This window comes from Nicotiana sylvestris, chromosome 12, assembly GCF_000393655.2.
Source record: "Nicotiana sylvestris chromosome 12, ASM39365v2, whole genome shotgun sequence".
Classification (NCBI taxonomy): domain Eukaryota; kingdom Viridiplantae; phylum Streptophyta; class Magnoliopsida; order Solanales; family Solanaceae; genus Nicotiana; species Nicotiana sylvestris.
In genome coordinates this window covers 117,992,316-118,012,877 of record NC_091068.1, presented here as the reverse complement: position 1 = coordinate 118,012,877, position 20,562 = coordinate 117,992,316, and positions in this window count along the sequence as shown.

The following is a 20,562-nucleotide window of genomic DNA, read 5'->3' as shown; positions in this document are numbered from 1 at the left end:
ACTGCATCTTCTCTATCCTTAACTAGAGCCATACCTATATTATCAACACCCTCGTCTGTGGCAGTAACATTAATAACAAAATCCTTTTCTTCAACGAAAAAATAATTATCCCACCAGCCACGAAGTTGGCCAGTAAAGCCTGCAATAATCATTTTGCAAATAGTTCTATCTGTGTTCTTAACACTTTTACAAATAGTTGAGTACATAAGCATTCTATGTACTAGAATAGTTAACTGTCTATCAGTTAAGCCATCAAGATTCCATTCATATTTCTCCGTTCTTAACAGATTTATATCATACCGATCATATCTGTTATTTTGAAAAGATTGATTAGATATACTTCTTCATTGAATTCTCTATTCCGTGGATTCACAAATGGACCCCCGAATTGGGGTTTACTGAAGTACAGATTCCTTGCTTATACAAGGTCTTCTACAATAATTTTTGGGATAAGTTGATGAGGAATGATCCCAAGACAAAATTATTATATGGCCAAGAATTATTGGATTCCATTTCAGCACAGATCCAATTATATTCGACTACTCCCCAGAAGACAATATTTGACGACAGCTCAGTCAGGCATATTGCTAGACGAATCTCTGTTCAAGAAGGAGTTAAGACACAAATAATAAATAAATATCTAGAAGAAGTAAAACGAAATCTACTTCAAACTATAAACCAGACTGAAAGGTCAGACACATTAATGCACAGTGAAACAAGTGGCGATGATATCGCAGAATAAGATTCCCAGCCAATACAACCGGAAGTAATATTATCCGACAAAAACATGGACAAGGTGGAAAATTTCCTCCAACAAATGAATGATTTATATAGAAGAGGACTAATCCATCTCGGATACAGAAGGAATATCCTTATCAGAAATATTGTCATTGTCCTGAACAATATTTGTTTGAGGGTTGACTTTAACCCTTTCAACCAGCTTATTACTACCTTTACTAGTAATAGTGTGTAAAGAGGCTGCTCGATTGCGAGCTGGACCGTAGACTGGTTCAACATGAGAGATATGTTGAATAGCAGGTAGAAGTCTATGATTAGAGAATGAATGCCTATTATAAATAGTATACTTATCATCAAATTGAATACAAATCCTACCATCCGGATTTTGAGTAACATGCGAATATTCAGTATTTGACAAGTCATTAGTAATCTGACTTGGGGATATAACCAAATTTAAAGTCCAATTAGTTGGGAAATTAATTTCTTCCCACCTAATAGGTCTCCTAGTGGTGACCTTGGACCTTGCAAAATTGGTTTCTACCAGTATGGTCTGATATGATGTATCGTATAACTTATGTGTCTAGCAGTTCTAACTGTGAAAGGGATAGCCCTTTCGACAACTTCAGCGGGCTTTAATGTCACAGCTGGCTAGACGTAGCCACTAAGGCAAAGCCAATAAGAGTAGTACCAGAGTCGACTTTACCACAATCTTGGAACCAAGCCAAGAAACTATATTAAAATTCCTTTATATTTTGAAAGAGTCTGGATTCTTTATGGTTAATATGCAAGAGAAATTAGTTCTTCAACATAGATATGAATTCGTTTAGCCGGACATAGTCACGGCTGGGGAGAGAAACAAAGTAATTAAATACTTATAAAAATTAAAATAAACAAATACCATTAAGGCCGAGATGCAAGGCCCTGAAGATGGTGAACTGAACTTCGAAACTTTATTTACTTCAACTGATTTACAAAATGAAGAAGCTAAGAAGCTAAAAGTCTTTACAAGAGAGAGAGAGAGTTCTTAGAGAGAGAGGGGTTTTTACAATCTACCTCTTCAAATGAAGAGCTCCTCTATTTAAAGAAAGAAAAAAGAAACATAAAGAATCTTTAAATAGTAAATTGGGTCCCACATCTGGGTCCCTATACAGTGTTTCTACTGTTGAGAACAATGTATCTACTGTTGTGTGGGGTCTTTGGCGGCTTTTAGTCAAAGTCCTCTTCTGTCTAAATCATTCATTTGTTGGAGGAAATTTTCCACCTTGTCCATGTTTTTGTCGGATAATATTACTTCCAGTTGTATTGGCCGGGAATCTTCTTCTGCGATATCATCGCCACTTGTTTCACTGTGCATTGATGTGTCAGACCTTTCAGTCTGGGTTATAGTTTGAAGTAGATTTCTTTTTACTTCTTCCAGATATTTATTTATTAATTGTGTCTTATCTCCTTCTTGAACAGAGATTCGTCTAGTAATATGCCTGACTGAGCTGTCGTCAAATATTGTCTTCTGGGGAGTAGTTGAATATAATTGGATCTGTGTTGAAATGGAATCCAATAATTCTTGGCCATATACCAATTTTGTCTTGGGATCATTCTTCATCAACTTATCCCAAAAATTATTGTAGAAGACCCTGTATAAGCAAGGAATCTGTTCTTCAGTAAACCCCAATTCGGGGTCCATTTGTGATTCCACGGAATAGAGAATTCAATGAAGAAGTATATCTGATCAATCTTTTCTAAATAACAGATATGATCTGTATGATATAAATTTGTTAAGAATGGAGAAATTTTTGTCCATTCTTTGTATAACTTAAGAAATGGCTCAGGCAAGATCTTTGTTGTGGGGCCGTGATGTTCCCACCAGTTCAGAAACCAATTAGGGATAAGGTTCTGCAAATATCTTTGCACATATTTTAATAAACCAAGTGTGTTTATGTCTATCATTGTTGTAATATAAGACTCTATCGAATGCCTGGATATAATCCCAGTATGTAAAATTCATGGGTGATTTATTAAGGTTTATCTGCCTCCCTTTCATTGTGGATAACACCCATTCTTCAACAGATATAATCTGTTTGATAATAATTTTTGAGAAGTTATAAACGTTCTCACTTGTGTTATAACCGGAAAAGTGCTGGAATTCTGCACTTCCTGTGCTGATGAGGATGGTCTCATAATAAGCACGGGTTTTATATGATTCACCCGAGTAGTATAACCCATTAATCAGGCATCTCTGGAATATCTTCCATGGTTCATCCTTTCGCTGAATCTCAGAGTTTTCTAGGAGAAATATTATTTCTTTCTTTGGTAATTTTTCGTAGGACTTGATATCATCTTTGTCCTCTTCTCTGGCAATTGAAGCATATGTATTAGTTTGCTTTTTGGCAGCCAAATATGCCTGTAGATGACCGTATAATGGATTATCTTATGGAATATCATCCAGATGTATAGACATACCTGATGAAGAATCTCCTTTATGAAATATTTTTGAGTTTATTAAACTTTTTTTCCTACTTGTATCACTGGGGAATTTGATGAGGATCCGTATGACGATCCTTGAGAATATGATCTACTAGGGGAAGATCTCCCCTACCTCTGCCTATGGTGGCCTATGATGGGTCCATTCTGCATAAATAACAAGTCAATTTTGAAAGGTAGAAGAGGTAATCCAACATATTATCCCTAACAATTTTAACATAAATATGAAAACGCATAATCATGAATAGAAGAATTATTTTCAATCAGGTTATCAACGATATCTTCAATTATCAAATCAATTATGAGACTTTGTAGATCTCGATATAATCTAACCACTTTAAGGATAGTAATTAATAATTCTTCATCTAGAAAAGTCATATTGAAATTCATAATTAATCAAGGTATTCTCGGGATAAGAAATCCGGAAGGGAATTATCAATTCCTTTTTTGTATTGAATTTCAAAATAAAAAGGCGCAAGTTGAGCTTGCCATCTAGCAAATATTAATTTAGACGCATCATGTTTGAAATCTTTTTCAAACATATATTTAACAGATTGAGCATCAGTTTTTATTAAAAACTTTTGATTATATAAATCGTCTTGAAATTTTAAAACACATTTAACAGTAGTCAACATTTCATGAGCCACAGTAGCATATTTCTTCTGGGCTTCGGTCCATTTACCATAGTGAAATCTTATCAGGTATTCACTCTTATTGTTGGGATTCACTTGTTTTAAAATCCCACCGTAGCCAACGTTGGATGCATCGGTCTCGATAATATTTTGCCATGTAGGATTAGCAAGAGTTAAGCAAGGTAAAGACTTAACACGCTGTTTAATACTTTTGACCAACTCAGTATGCTGGTCAGTCCAAGGCTGCTTATGATCCTTTTTCAGCCTGTCGTATAGAGGGGCTAGATCACGAGATAAACTTTTGTAGAAAGGAGATATATAATTCAAACTTCCCAAAAATCTTTGTAATTGAGTCCTGTCAGTAATAACATCAGGAAATTTTGAGGCAAAATCAATCGATCTTTGTATCGGGGTAATTTTTCCTTGGCAAATATTATGACCTAAAAATCGAACATTTGTTTGGAATAGACTCATTTTTGGTTTAGAAATTACTAAACCATTTTGTATTACAATTTTCTTAAAAATATCAAGATGCTTAATATGCATCTCTAATGTTTTAGAAAATACTAATATGTCGTCAATATAAACGATGATAAAATCTAGATAAGAGTTAAAAATATCATTCATAATTTTCTGAAATTCAGAAGGGGCATTTTTTAAACCGAATGGCATGACATTCTATAAGTATGCTCTTTAAAAATTTGAATTTGCCAATATCCAGATTTTAAATCGAATTTTGAAAATATATTGGCGTCATATAATCTAGATAGCAAGTCCCTTTTATTGGGGATAGGATATCTAATCCATTTCAGATGTTTACTCAATGGTTTGTAATTTATAACTAATCTAGGAATACCACGTTCCTTTTCTACAGCATTATTAACATAAAAGGCAGAACATGACCAAGGAGATTTTGAGGGTTTTATCAAACCCTTTTGTAACAAGCTGTCAATCTCGTTTTTGCAGAATTCGACTAATTCAGCATTCATCTGGCAAGGTCGAGATTTAGTAAGGATATCATCCTCAGAGAAGTTTTCCTCGTAAGGAAGAGTTACAATATGCCTTTTTCGGTTCCAAAAGGCACTAGCGTCATCGGCGCAAACATCAACAACCATTTGTTCAGCAATCAATTTGATCTTTTGTTGAACCTTAGCAGATTGTAAAGTATCGAATATGTCACGACCTGGATTACCCACCATCGGGTGTCGTGATGGCGCCTACTATCAGAGCTAGGCAAGCCAAATGTTTAAAACACCTTTCCTGTTTTCTTTCAACAATATAATAAGCGAGACAAAAATCTAAGCGGAAGACTTTAAATTTAAAACAACTGAAAACCAAAAGTGCAGAAGTTTGGACCAAATTGCTACCCAGAGTTTGGTGTCACTAGCTCACAGACTACTACAGAATGCTACAAACAATGTCTGAAAGGAAAATACATCATGTTCTTCTGATACAAGATAAACAAATGAAAAACATGGAAAGGGACTTCGGCCTGCGAACGCCGGCTAGGATAGCTCGAGAGTCCCTGGACTGAAGATAGCTCCGAAAGCTGCTCCCTGATCTGTGCACAAAAATGCACAGAGTGCAGCATCAGCACAACCGACCTGTCACGACCCAAATCCCGGTCGTGATGGCGCCCAGCACACTACTAGGCAAGCCCGACCATTATTCAACACCTAACCCAATTTATCAAAAATAGCGGAAAGAAATATCAATTAAGCAAGATTAAAGTACTGAAGAATTTAACAAAATACACAATATAATCTTACTAGGACCCGGTGTCACGAATCTGAGACTCTAGAATACAGAATATCATCCTAATACACGGTATATCCAAAGTGCGATAATGCGGAAATAAAGAGATAGGATAGGAGAGAGAAGATCAATGGCTGCGAACGCCGTGCAGCTACCTCGATACTCCCAGAAGCTGGATCTGCTGATCATCTGGATCTACTGAGCCTGAGACTGCCCTGGATCTGCACACAAGGTGCAGGGAGTAAAGTGAGTACTCTGACCCAGTGAGTAGTAAAAGTAATTACAGTCCGAAGATAAGAAATCCCAGTAAATACACAAAGTAAGCTAAAATCCAAATATACAGCAACATATGGAACTGAGCAGCTAAACAATAGTATAAATAGAAATACATGAATGCAATGCAATGCATATGATGGTACATTCCAGTACCCACTGCGGCGTGCATCCCGAGCCATCCATATTTATTTATCATCGACGACGCTTACTGGGGGTGTGTACAGACTCCGGAGGGGCTCCTATAGCCCAAGCGCAATATCTTGGTCAATCATTGTTACCTAACCGGTCAGACAGTGTTACCTGACCAATTTATATCATACAGTGCTATTGTTACCACTGTTCAAGTATATCATCCAGTGTCATTGTTACCACTATTTCAAGTATATCACACAGTGTCATTGTTACCACTGTTTCAAGTATATCACACAGTGTCATTGTTACCATTGTTTCAAGTATATCACGCAGTGTCATTGTTACCACTGTTTCAAGTCACTTTATAATCAGTCCAGAAAATAATATAATAAGACCCTTGGGCATTTACAAAACAGAAGTTCCCAGCACGAAATACATTTTAAAATATCATTTAAGTTTTCAACACTTAGAATTATGGCTGAGTTTGCAAAACAGCATTTAAAACCTTGGACTAAAATTAAATGATATGCAAATCATGCTAAGCAGTAATATCAATCCTCGAAGGATTTTACAAATCGGCACAAGGCCCCAAACATGGCATCAAGCCCAGTAATATCAATGAAGTATGTGTATCAATCACCAGTATAGTATAAACATCACACGGGATGGACCAAGTCACAATCCCCAATAGTATCCGACCCCGCACTCGCCATGGAGTGCATGTCACGCCTCAATATAGCGTTACGATGTGAAAGTCCGGGGTTTCAAACCCTCAGAACAACATTTACATCTATTACTCACCTCAAGATGGCCAAAAGTCTACTCCGCGATGCCCTTTCCTTTCGAATCGACCTCCTCGCGCGTCGAATCTTGCCAAACCCACAAGGAATATATTACAATAGGCTAAGGGAATATAACTCAATCGAAATGACTCGAAAAATATCGAAAATCACGAAATTTGCAAAACCCGAGCCCCGGGCCCACTTCTCGAAAAATTACGAAAGTCACATCACCGGATTCCTCGTCTCTCCACGAGTCCGTACATATAAAATTTACCAAAATCGGAGTTCAACTGACCCCTCAAATCTTCATTTTAGAATTTCAATCTCAAGTCCAAATTTCTTATAATTTGTCTATGTTTTCATGGATTTCAAGGATGATTCTTCAATAAAATCATGTATTTAACTCATAAAACTTACCTCCAATCGATCTCAGTTGAAACTCCCTTCAATCCCCGTCCAAAAACACTTCCAAAATTTGTCCGAGCCTCATGGGATCCCAACAAAGTATACTAACAAGTCCCATAATATGACAAAAACATAGTTGTTCCTTCGAATCACCAAAAACAACGCAAAAATACTAAATTCACCACGTATTCAAGCCTATGAACTTTGAAACTTCAAATTTTCACATCCGATGTCGAAACACGTCAAAACTAGTCCGAATGATCCCAGATTTTGGAGACAAGTCCAAACTGACATAACGAAGCTACAGCAACTCTCGGAATTCCATTCCGAACCTCGGATCAAAATCTTACCTATCAACCGGAATTCGCCAAAATACTAACTTTACCGATTCAAGCTTAATTCTACACCGGTCATCACAAAAATATTCCGGACACACTCCTAAGTCCCAAATCACCTAACAAATCTATCCGAACCATAAAATTCGCATTTCGAGCGCTCTAACACATAAGTCAATATCCAGTTGACTTTTTCAACTTAAGCTTCCTTAAAAGAGACTAAGTGTCTCAAACCTTACCAAAATCATTCAGGAATGACTTCAAATTTTGCACACAAGTCACATTCGACATTACGGACTTGCCCCAACTTTCAGAATCGCATTCCGACCCCGATATCAAAATTTCCACTTCCGGTCGAATTTACTCAAAAAACCTTCAAATTACTATATTTAGCCAAACAACTCCAAAATGACCTACGGACCTCCGAATTCACTTCCGATCGCGCTCCCAAATCCAGAATCACCATACGGAGCTACTCCCAGTCTCGGAATTCCAAACGGACATCAATAACACTGAAATGCATTTTAAGCCAAACTGATGCAATTTCTTCTAAAATGCTATCTTCCACAATAGGCGCCAAAGCGCTCCCGGGTTATCCAAAACCCGATCCGGGCATACGCCCAAGTACGAAATCATCATACGAACCTGCTGGAACCTTCAGATCCCAATTCCGAGGTCTTTTACTCAAAATTCCAATCCTAGTTCATTTCTTCAATTTTAAGCTTTCAAAATGAGAATTTCCATTTAGATTTGACTCCAAACTTCTTGAATTTTAATTCTTACCATACACTCAAGTCAATATACCTGAGATGAAGCTGCTCATTGCCTCAAACTGCTGAATGACGCGCCGGAGCTCAAAACGACCGATCGGGTCGTTACACGACCCCATGTGCTGGTAAGTGCCTGGCCTAACCCCGACGAAGTAGTGACGAGGCTAGACAGGACCTGCCACACGATCCCATAATATCATATATAAGTGGACGGCGTGCCACACGATCCCATAATATCATATATAAGTGGACGGCGTGCCACACGATCCCATAATATCATATATAAGTGGACGGCGTGCCACACGATCCCATAATATCATATATAAGTGGACGGCGTGCCACACGATCCCATAATATCATATATAAGTGGACGGCGTGCCACACGATCCCATAATATCATATATAAGTGGACGGCGTGCCACACGATCCCATAATATCATATATAAGTGGACGGCGTGCCACACGATCCCATAATATCATATATAAGTGGACGGCGTGCCACACGATCCCATAATATCATATATAAGTGGACGGCGTGCCACACGATCCCATAATATCATATATAAGTGGACGGCGTGCCACACGATCCCATAATATCATATATAAGTGGACGGCGTGCCACACGATCCCATAATATCATATATAAGTGGACGGCGTGCCACACGATCCCATAATATCATATATAAGTGGACGGCGTGCCACACGATCCCATAATATCATATATAAGTGGACGGCGTGCCACACGATCCCATAATATCATATATAAGTGGACGGCGTGCCACACGATCCCATAATATAGATCGTAATATCTTTAACCTGACAAGGGTACAGCTAACATCCCAAAATATCCTAACAAGGTAGAGTATATATCAGTCTACACATCCCGGCTAAAGAGTACTCACAACACATTCTCTTTTTAAATCACTTCTTCCTCAACTAACACATTCATGTTCGAGCTAACGCTCCAAAAGTACACCAATCACAATTCTACCTCAATCGTTCACATTATATGAAACTCATCAAGTAAACAAGGAGATTGTGTCACATTATTCGAATTAAAAGCAATTAAGACCCACGGTCATGCTAGACTCCGGTGCATAGATAACTGTCACCATGCCTATACACCGTACTCCACATTAGCAAGTAGCAAATAACATCCTAATCCTATTCCCTCAAGCCAAAGTTAGAACAAACACTTACCTCGATGCCTTGAACACCACTCAAGTCTCAATTATAGCTTTACCTCTTGATTCCACCACCAATCCGCTCGAATCTAGTCATAAGTTACTTAATCCCATTAATAATTACTAAATGAATCACTCCCAATGCATGAGAATAATTTTTACAAGGTTTTTCCCAAAAAGGTCCAAAAACACCCCCGGACCCACATGGTCGAAACTCGAGGTTCGGATCAAAACCCGGTTACCCATTCTCCCACGAATCCAAATATATGCTTTGTTTTGAAACCGGATCCCAAATTGAGGTCCAACTCCTCAATTTGTAGAAAACCTAGGTTCTACCCAAAATACCCAATTTCCCCCATGAAAATCTTTGTTTTGAAGTTGAAATCATGTTAGAAATCACTTACCAATCGTTTTGTAGAAGAAAAGTTGTTTGGAAAATCGCCTCTTAGGTTTTGGGGTTTTTGAAAAGTGGAAAAATGACTAAAAATCCCGAATTTATACATTTTGCTGGGGGCTGGCGCAGACCAAACAGAAATGCACCGCGACCGCACCGAGGGATGGAAGAAGTGGGCTTCCTCTGAACCCACCCAGCGCGGACCGCACTGATTTGTTGCGCGGACGCACTGGTCGACCTGGCTACCCCCTCTGAACCCCACCACGCGGACCGTACAGAAAAGTGTCGCGGCTGCGTGGCTGCCAGCGCGGACCGCGCGGAAATGGCCGCGGCCGCGCCGGACCTGCAACACCTAAACCTGCATTTTTTTAAGTTTAAGACCTCCCGGGCCCCACTCGAAACTCACCCGAGCCCTCGGGGCTCCAAACCAAACATGCACACAACCTTAAAACATCTTACAGACTTACTCGTGCGATCAATCTCCAAGATAACATCATATACATAGAATCAAGCCTCAAAACACATGATTTTCTCTCAACTTTCATAAAACTCAAATTCCCCATTTTAAGTCCGCAACACGTCATATGACGTCCGTTTTTAGCCAAACTTTACAGATAGTGCTTAAAACATACTTAAGACTCATACCGGGCGTCGGAACCAAAATACGAGCCCGACACCACAGTTTTTCAATCAATTTTCTTCTTCATTTTCCTTAATTAATTTCAGAAAACAATTTCACACAAGAATTCATTTCTCGGGCTTGGGACCTCAGAATTTAATTCCGGGCACACGCCCAAGTCCCATATTTTTCTACGGACCCTCTGGGACTGTCGAATCAAAGGTCCGGGTCCGTTTATCCAAAATGATGACCGAAGTCAATATTATGCCTATTAATATCAAAATTCATCAAATTTCTCACAAAATTCGCATATTTCAACATAAAAGCTTTCCAGCTTCGCGCCCAGACTGCGCACGCAATATCAAGGAAACTAAAAGCGAGGTTTTCAAGGACTCAGAAGCACGGAACAAGGAAGAATTACGGTGATGACCCTTTGGGTCGTCACATTCTCCACCTCTAAAACAACCGTTCGTTCTCGAACGGACAAAAGAAGGAAGTACCTGAGTCGGGAAATAAATGAGGATAATAGCTCCGCATATCGGACACGGACTCCCAGGTCGATGCCTCAGGAGGCTGACCTCTCCACTGAACACGCACCGAAGGAAAACTCTTCGACCTCAACTGTCGAACCTGCCGGTCTAGAATAGCCACCGGCTCCTCCTCATATGACAGATCCTTGTCCAATTGGACAGTGCTGAAATCTAACACGTGCTATGGATTTCCGCGATACTTTCGGAGCATAGATACATGAAACATGGGATGCACAGCTAACAAGCTAGGTGGCAAGGCAAGTCTATAAGCCACCTCTCCCACACGATCAAGAATCTCAAATGGACCGATGAACATAGGGCTGAGCTTGCCCTTCTTCCCAAATCTCATCACGCCCTTCATAGGCGATACACGGAGCAATACCCGCTCCTCCACCATGAAAGCAACATCTCTGACCTTGCGGTCTACATAACTTTTTTGTCTAGACGGAGCTGTACGAAGTCTATCCTGAATAATCCTGACCTTGTCCAAGGCCTCCTGAACCAAATCAGTACCCAATAATTGAGCCTCTCCTGGCTCAAACCATCCAACTAGAGACCGACATCGCCTACCATACAACGCCTCATGCGGAGCCATCTGGATGGTGGACTGGTAGCTGTTGTTGTAGGCGAACTCTGCTAAAGGCAAAACTGGTCCCATGAGCCTCCAAAATCAATAACACAGGCTCGGAGCATGTCTTCAAGAATCTGAATAGTCCTCTCGGACTGACCGTCCGTCTGGGGGTGAAATATTGTACTCAACTCAACCTGGGTGCCCAACTCTCGCTGAACCGCTCTCCATAAATGCGAGATGAACTGCATACCCCGATCCGAGATGATAGATAGCGGCACCCCAAGAAGGCGAAAAATCTCCCTGATATAAATCTCGGCTAACCTTTCAGACGAATAGGTGGCTGCAACAGGAACAAAATGCGCTGACTTGGTCAGCCTATCAACAATGACCCAAACTGCATCAAACTTCTTCCGAGTCATCGGAAGTCCAGTAACGAAATCCATCGTAATCCTCTCCCACTTCCACTCGGGAAGTGCAATCTTCTGAAATAGACCACCAGGTCTTTGATGCTCGTACTTAACCTGCTAACAATTCAAACACCAAGCCACATGCGTAACGATGTCTTTCTTCATCTTACGCCACCAATAGTGCTGCCTCAGATCCTGATACATCTTCGCGGCACCGGGTGAATAGAATACCGAGAACTGTGGGCCACCGCTAAGATCAACTCTCGAATCCCATCGACATTGGGCACACAAACTCGCCCTTGCAATCTCAATACGCCATCATCATCTAAGGTTACTTTCTTGGCACCTCCACGCTGCACCGTGTCTCTCAAGACACACAAATGGGGATCATCGAATTGCCGATCACGGATACGCTCCAATAACGAAGAACGAGCGACCATGCAAGATAATACTCGACTAGGATCAGAAATGTCCAACCTCACAAACTGATTGGCCAAAGCCTGAACGTCCAAAGCAAGCGGTCTCTCACCGACCGGAATATAAGCAAGACTGCCCATACTGACTGACTTCCTACTCAAGGCATCGACCACTACATTGGCCTTTCCCGGGTGATATAAGATAGTGATGTCATAATCTTTCAACAATTCCAACCACCTCCTCTGCCTCAAATTCAACTCCTTTTGCTTGAACAAATACTGAAGACTCTTATGATCCGTGAACACCTCACACGCCACACCATACAGATAGTGTCTCCAAATCTTCAATGCGTGAAGAATGGCTGCCAACTCCAAATCATGCACTGGATAGTTCTTCTCATGAACCTTCAACTACCTCGAAGAATAGGCAATGACCTTGCCATCCTGCATCAACACTGCGCCAAGTCCAATACGAGATACGTCACAATAGACTGTATAGGGCCCTGAACCTATGGGCAAAACCAACACCGACGCCGTGGTCAGAGCTATCTTGAGCCTCTGAAAGCTCACCTCACACTCGTCTGACCATATGCACTAAGCACCTTTCTTGGTCAATCTGGTCATAGAGGCTGCAATGGATGAAAACCCCTCCACGAACCGACGGTAGTAACCTGCTAACCCCCGAAAACTCTGAATCTCCGTAGCTGAAGCTGGTCGAGGCCAATCCTTGACTGCCTCTATCTTCTTTGGGTCTACCTGAATACCTGTTGCTGATACGACATGACCCAGGAATGCGACCGAACTCAACCAAAACTCGCACTTCGAGAACTTAGCATACAACTGACTATCCTTCAGGGTCTGAAGAACCGCTCTGAGGTGCTGCTCATGTTCCTCCTGACTGCGGGAGTATATAAGAATATCGTCAATGAAGACTATCACGAACAAGACCAAATAAGGTCTGAACACTCGGTTCATCAACTCCATGAACGCTGCTGGGGCATTAGTCAATCCAAATGACATGACCAAAAACTTGTTGTGCCCATACCGAGTGCGAAATGCTTTCTTAGGGACATCAGACGCCCTAATCCACAGCTGGTGGTAGCCAGATCTCAAATCTATCTTTGAAAATACCCTCGCACCCTGAAGCTGGTCGAATAAGTCGTCGATCCTCGGCAGTGGGTACTTGTTCTTAATCGTCACCTTGTTCAATTGCCGGTAATCAATGCACATCCTCATCGAACCATCCTTTTTCTTCACAAATAGCACCGGTGCACCCCAAGGCGAAACACTGGGTCTAATGAAACCCTTCTCAAGTAAATCCTGAAGCTGATCCTTTAACTATTTCAATTCTGGTGACGCTATACGATACAGCGGAATGGAAATGGGCTGAGTGCCCGGAGCCAGATCAATACAAAAATCAATATCCCTATCGGGCGGCATGCCTGGCAGGTCCGAAGGGAAGACCTCGGGAAACTCCCGAACAATAGGAACAGAATCAATAGACGGGACCTCAGCGCTGGAGTCATGAACATAGGCCAGATAAGCTAGGCATCCATTCTCGACCATGCGTCGAGCCTTCACATAAGAAATAACGCTGCGAGAAGAATGACCAGGAGTCCCTCTCCACTCTAGTTGGGGCAAATCTGGCAACGCCAAGGTCACGATCTTGGCGTTGCAATCCAAGATCGCATGATACGGGGACAACCAATCCATCCCTAATATTACGTCGAAATCCACCATATCCAAGAGCAACAAGTCAATACTGGTCTCAAGACCCCTGAATACCACAACACAGGAACGATGAACCCGATCCACCACTATAGAATCCCCCACTAGTGTAGACACGTATACAGGAATACTCAAGGCCTCACAAGGCATACGTAGATCCGGGATCAAATAACACAGAAGCATCCCTGTCACAGACCAGAATAGTACCTGTAATCACAGCATCTGATGACTCAGCCTCTGGCCTGGCTGGCAGGGCATAACAACGGGGCTGGGGCCCACCTCCCTGAATCATATCCCTGGGACGATCTGCTGCTGGCTGACCCCTACCTCTAGCGGTCTGAGCTCCACCTCTCAGGCCTCTACCTCCACCTCTATGTCCTCTACCCTCGCCTCTAGCTGGCTGGGCAGGCTGTGGGGCAACTGGTGCCTGAATCATCGGGCGAGGACCCTGCTGCTCCGAGCTGATGGAAGTTCGAGGGCAATGTTTGGCAATGTGACTCACATCGCCGCAAGTATAACAAGCCCTCGGCTACTGAGAATAACGAAGTGGTGGTGCACTGATAGGTGTTGATGGTGAACTAAAGAGCTGCTGGTCAGAATACTGCAGCTGAGAACCACGACCACCTGGTGTACCATGAGAATCCTGGAGAGCTGACTGAAAGGGCCTCGAAGGATAGCCTCTACCATAAGAATCCCTACCTCCAAACGAGGTACCACTGAATCTACTAGAATAACGGGGCCTCTTATCAGACCCATGACCACCTCCCTAAGCAAGTGCCATCTCTATCCGGCGGGCACCATCTGCCGCCTCCTAAAATGAAATCTCACTACCGGAACTCATGGCTATCTGAACACGGATCGGCTGGGCCAACCCATCAATAAACCTTCGCACCCTGTCTCTATCGGTGGGGAATATCACAATGGCATGACGAGCAAGATCAATGAACCGGGTCTCATATTGGGCGACCGTCATAGGACCCTGCTGGAGATGCTCAAACTGCCTGCTTAGAGCAACTCGCTGAGTAACTGGAAGAAACTTCCCCAAAAATAACTCTAAAAACTGATCCCAAGTCAATAATGGCGACCCTACTAGCCTGGCCAAGTAGAAATCCCTCCACCAAGTCTTGGCGGATCCTGCCAGGCAAAAAGTGGCAAAGTCGACCCCATTGGTCTCTACAATGCCCATAGTCCGTAGAACCTCATGACAGCTGAATATGAAATCCTAAGCATCCTTTGAGGGAGTGCCACTATATGTAGTAGTGAAGAGCTTGGTGAAACGTTCAAGCCTCCACAAAGCATCCGCGGACATAGCCGCACTATCACTGGACTGAGCCGCAATATCTGGCTGGGCTGCCACAGCTGGCTGAACTTACACGGCTGGCTGAACTGCTGGAACCTGAGCCTGAGGAGCTACCGGCTCTGGAGTACGAGTATCGGGAGTCTGAACTCCTCCCCTAGACTGAGATGTGGCTGGAGCTACGGGAAGCAAACCCGCTCTAGAAATTCACTCCATAAAGCCTACTAGTCGGACCAAAGAGTCCTCAAGCACTGGAGTGGCTATGAAACCCTCTGGAACCTGAACTGGGCCCACCGGAGCTGCTGGAGCCTGAACCCCTTCGTCGTAGTCAACATGAGGCTCCACCTTTGGGACTGCAGCTCGGGGATGAGCTCTGCCCCGGCCTCGGCCTCGCCCTCTGCCCCTAATAGGAGCGGCTATTGGGGGCTCAGGCTTCTGCGCGGTAGAATAAGAAGCACGTGTTCTCGCCATCTGGGAAAGAACAAAGTGGAAATACAATCAGTACTTGAGAAACAGAATCGCACGACAAGAATGAACAAAGTGAAGTTTTCCTAACTCAGTAGCCTCTACGGGATAAATACAGACGTCTCTGTACCGATCCCTTAGATTCTACTGAGCTTGTCCGTGAGTTGTGAGACCTAAGTAACCTAGTGCTGTGATACCAACTTGTCACGACCCGGATTTCCCACCATCGGGTGTCGTGATGGTGCCTACTATCGGAGCTAGGCAAGCCAAATGTTTAAAACACATTTCCTGCTTTCTTTCAACAATATAATAAGCGAGACAAAAATCTAAGGGGAAGACTTTAAATTTAAAACAACTGAAAACCAAAAGTGCGGAAGTTTGGACCAAAATGCTACCCAGAGTTTGGTGTCACTAGCTCACGGACTACTACAGAATGCTACAAACAATGTCAGAAAGGAAAATACATCATGTTCGTCTAATACAAGATAAACAAACGAAAAACATGGAAAGGGACTTCGGCCTGCGACGCCGGCTAGGCTACCTTGAGAGTCCCTGGACTGAAGATAGCTCCCAAAAAGTCCTACTGCTACGGTCCGAAAGGTGCTCCCTGATATGTGCACAAAAATGTACAGAGTGCAGCATCAGCACAACCGACCCCATGTGCTGGTAAGTGTCTGGCCTAACCCCGGCGAAGTAGTGACGAGGCTAGACAGGACCTAGCACAATTAACCTGTACAGATATATATAACAAGTGCAAGAAAACAATAACAAGATAATACAAAGTAAATCTGGGAGGGGACATGCTATCGGGGAGTAACAGATAAAAATGAAGTATCGGAAATAAACAGAAGAAACTCCGGTTTCCATAATATATATATATATAGCGCACGCCGTGCCACACGATCCCATAATATCATATATAAGTGGACGGCGTGCCACACAATCCCAATGTTCATATATAAGTGGACGGCGTGCCACACGATCCCATAATATCATATATAAGTGGACGGCGTGCCACACGATCCCATAATATCATATATAAATGGACGGCATGCCACACGATCCCATAATATCATATATAAGTGGACGGCGTGCCACACGATCCCATAATATCATTTATAAGTGGACGGCGTGCCACACGATCCCATAATATCATATATAAGTGGACGGCGTGCCACACGATCCCATAATATCATATAATTGGACGGCGTGCCACACGATCCCATAATATCATATAATATCTGACTTCATATAGTAGACCCCTTCAGGGGAGGATAACAACTCAATACCTTTAACCCGACAAGGGTACAACTAACATCCTAAAATATCCTGACAAGGTAGAGTATATATCAGTCTACACATCCCGGCTAGGGAGTACTCACAACACATTCTCTTTTTAAATCACTTCTTCCTCAACTAACACATTCATGTTCAAGCTAACGCTCCAAAAGTACACCAATCACAATTCTACCTCAATCGTTCACATTATATGAAACTCATCAAGTAAACAAGGAGATTATGTCACATTATTCGAATTAAAAGCAATTAAGACCCACAGTCATGCTAGACACCGGTGCATAGATAACCGTCTCCATGCCTATACACCGTACTCCACATTAGCAAGTACCAAATAACATCCTAATCCTATTCCCTCAAGCCAAAGTTAGAACAAACACTTACCTCGATGCCTTGAACACCACTCAAGTCTCAATTATAGCTTTACCTCTTGATTCCACTACCAATCCGCTCCAATCTAGTCATAAGTTACTTAATCCCATTAATAATTACTAAATGAATAACTCCCAATGCATGAAAAAAAATTTTATAAGGTTTTTCCCAAAAAGGTCCAAAAACACCCCCGGACCTACGTGGTCGAAACTCGAGGTTCGGACCAAAACCCGGTTACCCATTCTCCCACGAATCCAAATATATGCTTTGTTTTGAAATCGAACCCCAAATTGGCTAGGTTCTACCCAAAACACCCAATTTCCCCCTTGAAAATCTTTGTTTTGAAGTTGAAATCATGTTAAAAGATGTTAAGAAGTGAAGATAATAAGTTAGAAATCACTTACCAATCGTTTTGAAGAAGAAAAGTTGTTTGGAAAATTGCCTCTTAGGTTTTGGGGTTTTTGAAAAGTGGAAAAATGACTGAAAATCCCGAATTTATACATTTTGCTGGGGGCTGGCGCGGACCGCACAGAAATGCACCGCGGCTGCGCCGAGGGAGGGAAGAAGTGGGCTTCCTCTGAACCCACCCAGCACGGACCGCACTGATTTGGTCTGCAGCCGTGCTGGTCGATCTGACTACCCCCTCTGAACCCCACCACGCGGACCGCACAGAAAAGTGTTGCGACCGCGTGGCTGCAAGCGCGGACCGCGCGGAAATGGCCGCGGCGGACCTGCAACACCTGAACCTACATTTTTTTAAGTTTAAGGCCTCCCGGGCCCCACTCGAAACTCACCCGAGCCCTCGGTGATCCAAACCAAACATGCACACAACCTTAAAACATCTTACGGACCTACTCGTGCGATCAAATCGCCAAGATAACATCATATACATAGAATCAAGCTTCAAAACACATGATTTTCTCTCAATTTTCATAAAACTCAAATTCCCCATTGTAAGTCCGCAACACGTCATATGACGTCCGTTTTTAGCCAAACTTTACAGATAGTGCTTAAAACATATTTAAGACTCGTACCGGGCGTCGGAACCAAAATACGACCCCGACACCACAGTTTTCCGATCAATTTTCTTCTTCATTTTCCTTAATTAATTTCAGAAAACAATTTCACACAAGAATTCATTTCTCGGGCTTGGGACCTCGGAATTTAATTCTGGGCACACGCCCAAGTCCATATTTTTCTACGGACTCTCCGGGACCGTCGAATCATAGGTCTGAGTCCGTTTACCCAAAATATTGACCGAAGTCAATATTATGCATATTAATATCAAAATTCATCAAATTTCTCACAAAATTCGCATATTTCAACATAAAAGCTTTCCGGCTTCGCGCTCGGACTGCGCACGCATTATTGAGGCAACTAAAAGTGAGGTTTTCAAGGCCTCAGAAGCACGGAACAAGGAAGAATTAGCAGATTGTAAAGTATCGAATATATTCATGCTCAATATTTCTAATTGTAATGAATCAACATGCCTTTGTTTCATATTAATCAAGGCGTTAATATCTCTAGTTACGGGATCTGTAACAAAAGAATAACTTATCTTTTTATCTTGATAAGTAGCAGAAAAACCCTATGCATCTATGTTATTAAAAGGGTAAATAGCATTAATAAAAGGGGTTCCAAGTATAATCGGAGGGTATAACTATTTTTTTACCAAAAAGAAGAAATGAGGAATACAAACTCTATTTTGGCAAATACGAGTATTTGGTAATTTATACTCTATATCTAAAGCATGACCAGAAGCAGATTTTACCAAATGAGTGGTCTTTTGAAAATATTTAGTAGGAACAAGACCCTCTTGAATACAACTTACATCTGCTCCACTATCAATCATTGCTACATCAGTTAAAGAGAAAGTATTATCAATCAAGATAGTACATTTTATGTACCACTTATGAGCCGTAACAACTTGCATCATTCCTAAAAACATATCAGAATTTTCATTAATCGAACCAATCTGATCAGAAATTTCTTTTCCCTTTTCATTAGAAGATTCGGAAATTCCTTTAGCCGAAAAATCAGTTAGAGAATTATTTTTCTCAATTTGAGTAATCCGGTGATCATAAATTATTTGATTTTGTTTAAGAGACTTAATATCTCTTTGCAAATTCTCAATTTCGATTTTCAAATCCTCAAAAGAAGCATCTCTGCTAGGTGTACTGGACTTATGAAGTTGTTTATTAATTTCAGACAATGAATAAGGCGCAAAATGTTCAAATTCGTTCTTATATTTGTCAAAAGGTTTTGAACTACTAGAACTAGAACTTGCAGCTAAATTAATAATTTTTCACGAAGTTTTTCATCGGTAACTTCTTTTAAAATTTCTATTACATTATCAGATGTAATAGTTTTCATATTCCAAACATGAAATTGTGATTGTAATTTATAAAATTCGTCATCATCACAAGTACAAATATCACCTTTGCAAGTTATGCAAGAAGTATCAACATTTTTATCACTATCAGATAAATCAATTAAATCAACTTCATCCTCAGATTCAGTCTCAGAGTAATAGTCAGATTCTGATCCTGAAGTGTATAACAAGCTATAAACCTTATCGCGTAACTCATCATCGAGTTCTAAGGTTTTCAGCTTTTGAAGCTTGCAATTTGGAGAAATATGACCAAACTTTCCACACTTATAACACTTAATATCAGCGAGATCTCTCTTTGATCTATTCTTCGTAAATCGAGTAGATTTTCGATGCGCTTTTCTAGTATCACGCTCTTCCTTAGACCTATATCTAGACCTCTTTTTCTTATACGGGCTATCCGGGTTAGGATACCTATGATATCTGTTTTTCTTCTTCTTCCTACTTTGAGTAGAGGTTCCGGGTAAACCGAACTGTGTACAGAAGTCACCTAATTGGGATTTCTCTTTAAGCTTATCAATCTTAAGTTGTCTAGAAAGCTTTAGCTCATTACACAAGTTTAATCCTTCTTGTGTACATACTCCTATAAGT